At 45.4% G+C, this 4,827-nt stretch overlaps 1 non-coding gene across 1 annotated transcript; it reads left to right on the top strand.

Annotated features, from left to right (window-relative positions):
• Positions 1 to 943: 943 nt before the first annotated feature.
• On the top strand, positions 944 to 1,081 carry LOC119938839. Its single transcript, XR_005454538.1, has one exon. It is a non-coding gene; the product is annotated as a small nucleolar RNA SNORA7 (small nucleolar RNA).
• The last annotated feature ends 3,746 nt before the right edge of the window (positions 1,082 to 4,827 follow it).

Here is a 4,827-nt window from a genome sequence, read left to right as displayed (position 1 = left end):
TGAATGAATGAAAAGGGTTATAGGGCTTTTAAGTTTGTACCCTGAAATCACAAAATAGTGATTTCAACTGGTCAATAACTAGGCTAAGAGGAAGATTTATAAAATCCTTGCAGGGAATTAAAAAGAAAACAAAGTTTCCTTTGAAGCAGCCAATCTCCTTGATTGCAGTTACGCTAGACGTTTTCCCTACTGCACAGTCTAACAATAGCTGAGTGGTGGTACGGTGATTGAGTTGTGTGATGGGTCCTTTGGGATGTTCTTTGGGATGACACACAAATCTGTGAAGTGTCCCAGATTTTTAGAAGGATCCAAGAGAACGCTGATAGAAGTGAGGGGAAGAGTACGGAGGGGTTCCTCAAAGTTGAGGCAGATAGGGACAGAAGAAAGCCACAAAGAGCCAAGCGGGAAAAAGCAAATGGAAAAGAGCAGCAAGAGGGCGGGGAGCATGTTGGGAAGCAGCATGGCCTACTGGATAGAGTAAAGAAGGACCTGGGTTCTAATCCTGCATCCTCCACTTACCTGCTGTGTGACTGGGGAAAGTCACTTAACTTCTCTGGACCTCAGGTATCTCACCTGTAAAATGGGGATTAAGACTGTGAGCCTGTGTGGGACAGGGATCCAACCTGATTAGCTGGGACCTATCCCAGCGCTTAAAGCAGTGCTTGACACAGAGTAAGTACTTAACAAATACCATCAGTATTATTATTGTTGTTATTATTAAGTGGTTAAAACATCTCTCTTCCCCACTGCCTCGGAGGAGTTCCGCACTATCAGCTTTAAAGCACTAAATCAGCTCGCTCGCCTTTTCATAGCTCGTGCTCTTCTTCCACTACAACCCATCCCACACATTTTGCCGTGCTCTGCCCCTTGTCTGCTGTGTGACCTTGGACGAGTCATTTAACTACTCTGAACCTCACTTTCTTCATCTGTAAAATGGGGATTTCCCCTCTCAGGGTCACACCTGGAGAGTTTCCAGTACTCTATCGGTCTCGGCTACGGGAGGGAGAGTCAAGCAGAGGTCTATCCATTCCATTCCTAGCTTGGACAATGGCTAGCGAATGGAAGGCAATTTACTACAAGTCAAAGCTCAAAGCATGGGAGAGCGACAAGGGCGGGGACTTGAATTTATTGCACGGAAGGCGGCACTGGTAAACCGCATCCGTATTTTTACCAAGAAAACACTATGGAAACACGACCGGAACGATTGCAGATGGAGAGCGGGACGTTCTGGGAGAGATGTGTCCGTGGTGTCTCCATGGATCAGAAGTGACTCGACGGCATAAGACAAGACAAAAATTGGGATTAACTCCTCCTCCCTTAGTCTGTGAGTCCCATGTGGGACAGGGACTCTGTCTGACCTTACAAAAAGTCTGCCTCCCTACCTAGATTTTAAGATCTTCGAGGGTGAGGATTATATCTTCCAACTCCATTCCCATTCAGTGCTCTGCACCCCAATAAGCACTCAATAAATACCAGTGATTCATTGATTAGGGTATGGGTGCGGAGGCAAGATGTAAGTTCAGGGACTACGGGGAAAGAAGGGGCAAAGTAGTGAGGAAAGAAACAGGAAGGGGAGCAAGTCGGAAGAGAGGCAAGGGAAAGTCATACCTATGGCCTATGTGGCCAAACCTGCAGGTTGACGTGATAAATGAGAGCAACATTAGCTGCAATCAAGTAAGTGATGCGTGCTTTGAAGCACAAAGACCGTAATGGTCTTTAATCAATCAACCGATAGTAATTTTTGAGCACTTACTGTGGACAGAGCACTGTACTAAGCCCTTGGAAGAGTAAAATCAAGTGGCACAGTGCCTTTCTCAAGGAGCTTTCAGAGAAGCAGCGTGACTCAGTGGAAAGAGCGTGGGCTTTGGAGTGAGAGGTCATGGGTTTAAATTTCGGCTCCGCCAATTGTCAGCTGTGTGACTTTGGGCAAGTCACTTAACTCCTCTGGGCCTCAGTTCCCTCATCTGCAAAATGGGGATTAAGACTGTGAGCCCCCCGTGGGACAATGTGATCACCTTTATCCCCCCACCCCCAGTGCTTAGAACAGTGCTTTGCACATAGTAAGCGCTTAATAAGTGCCATCATTATTATTATTATTTAAAGAGAAGAATTAATCAGTATACATACCGTTCTCCTCACCGTACCTCGTTCTCGCCTGTCCCGCCATCGACCCCCGGCCCACGTCATCCCCCGGGCCTGGAATTCCCTCCCTCTGCCCATCCGCCAAGCTCGCTCTCTTCCTCCCTTCAAGGCCCTACTGAGAGCTCACCTCCTCCAGGAGGCCTTCCCAGACTGAGCCCTTCCCTTCCTCTCCCCCTCGTCCCCCTCTCCTTCCCCCCCATTTTACCTCCTTCCCTTCCCCACAGCACCTGTATATATGTATATATGTTTGTACATATTTATTACTCTATTTTACTTGTACATATCTATTCTATTTATTTTATTTTGCTAGTATGTTTGGTTTTGTTCTCTGTCTCCCCCTTTTAGACTGTGAGCCACTGTTGGGTAGGGACTGTCTCTATATGTTGCAAACTTGTACTTCCCAAGCGCTTAGTACAGTGCTCTGCACACCGTAAGCGCTCAATAAATACGATTGATGATGATGATAAGGTCATCCCGCAGGCCTATCTCTGTAATTTTCTGACTCTCCTGAACTATGTAGAAGGAGTTCACCTACATCTAAGGTGGCAGAAAGAACTCTTTACTTAGTCTAATGATAGAATTTGCAACTCTTTGACTTTGCCAAATATGGATAAGGACTAATCAAACACAGGCTTATGGAAACACTTTCCTGACTCATATTAACATGTAATACTAACCTTCTCAGTGTGTCTCCATCTCACCTATCTCGACTCCGACCCCTAGTCCACATCCTGCCTCTGGGCTGTACTTCCCAAGCGCTTAGTACAGTGCTCTGCACACAGTAAGCGCTCAATAAATGCGATTGATGATGATGATGATGATGGGCTGGAATGCCCTCCCTCCTCAAATCTGACAGACAATTACTGTTTCCCACTTTAAAGCCTTATTGAGGATGCATTTCCTTCAGGAGGCCTTCCCCGATGAAGTTTCTCCTTTATTCTTCTCCCATTCCCTTCTGCTTCACCATGGCTTGCTCCCTTTGTTCTTCCCCTCTACCAGCACTTAAGTACAGATCTAATTAATTTTATTTGTATTGATGTCGGTCTCCTCCCCTCTATACCGTAAGCTTACTGTGGGCAGGAAATGTGACTGTTTATTGTTGTACTCTCCCAAGGGCACACAGTAAGCACTCAATAAATACGATTGAATGAACGAATGTTTTCCTAAATCATGCAAGTCAGCATCACACACAACATAAAACCTGATCTCCTTTCCCAATTTCTGATTTTGGGGGCATAATCCATTTTCAGTGAGGCGATTAGCATTTTAGTGTCCTAATATTTCATTAATGGACCCTGAATTTCTAAATTAAAATGAGAAGGATTTTATTAGTCTACAAATTATTTGAATAAAGAAAATTGCCTCAAGCTTGCATTTCATTCCCAAGAAGATCCCGGGTGATATAAGGATTGGTATCAGACCCAAATTTGGCTAAGTAATCTAATTTAAAATTACTGGTTTCATTTAAATGCTGTCACTGCTATTTCCTTAACCCAATTGGGAACGTAAGTCTTCGTTCACAGGTCCGGGTCTATTGGAAATCTTGTCTAGATAAGTGAAATAAGATCTTTACTTTCCATTCTCTCTTGGTTTGGCCTCCATGGGACACTGTGTCTTGGTGAGAAATCTGATGCTTGCATTTCCTTATCTAGGGCTTTAAGGAGCAGCATGGCCCAATGGAAAGCGCATGAGCCCGGGACTCCGAAGACCCGGGTTCTAATCCTGGTTCTGCCATGTGCCTGCTGTGTGTCCTTGGCAAGTCACTTAACTTCTCTGCGCCTGCTTCCTCTACTGTAAAATGGGGAAGAAATACCAGTTCTTCCTCCTATTCAGTCTGTGAGCTCCGTGTGGGACAGAGAATAGGTCCAACCTGATTAACTTGTTTCTACTCCAGCACTTAGAACAGTAAGTTAGTATAGTAAGTGCTTAACAAAAACCTTAAAAATACTACTACTACTACTATTGCTACTACTACTATTTCTAATAATAATAATTATGGCATTTGTTAAGCACTTTACTATGAGCCAAGCACTGTTCTAAGTGCTGGGGTAGATACAAGGTGATCAGGTTGTCCCACGTGGGGCTCCCAGTCTTCATCCCCATTTTACGGATGAGGTAACTGAGGCACAGAGAAGTTAACTGACTTGTCCAAGGTTACACAGCAGACAAGTGACAGATCCAGGATTAGAAGCCGTCTCCTCTGGCTCCCAAGCCCGGGCTCTTTCCTCTAAGCCCTGCTGCTTCTCGGTTCTTGGTTACGAATGCCTGCAACCGTCCCAGGTTTCAAAGAGTGGTACAGACTTTCCTCCTGCAGTTTCCTTAGACTTTCCTCAGGCAGGAGGTATTAGTTGTGATGATATTTATTAAGATTTTTTCTGTGTGCAGAGCACTGTACTGGGAGAGAACTCACTCTTGTCTGCTGTGTGACTTTGTGCAAGTCACCTCACTTCCCTGCGCTTCAGTCACCTCATCTGTTAAATGAGGATTGAGACGTGGGACAGGGACTGTTTTCAACCTGATTTGCTTGTATCCATCCCGGCGCTTAGTACAGTGCCCCTGAGGAGCTTGTAATCCAACAGGAGACAGGAAACAGAAGGATAATTTTGGAATAGCCCTGCTCCCCTCCCTGTGACTATCAGAGCCCAAGTGGGGTGGGACAACTTGGGAGTCGGCGCGATCTTCCGA

Source organism: Tachyglossus aculeatus, chromosome 16, assembly GCF_015852505.1.
Source record: "Tachyglossus aculeatus isolate mTacAcu1 chromosome 16, mTacAcu1.pri, whole genome shotgun sequence".
NCBI lineage: Eukaryota > Metazoa > Chordata > Mammalia > Monotremata > Tachyglossidae > Tachyglossus > Tachyglossus aculeatus.
The sequence above is the reverse complement of the archived record's forward strand: the minus strand, read 5'-3'. Positions and strand labels throughout refer to the sequence as shown.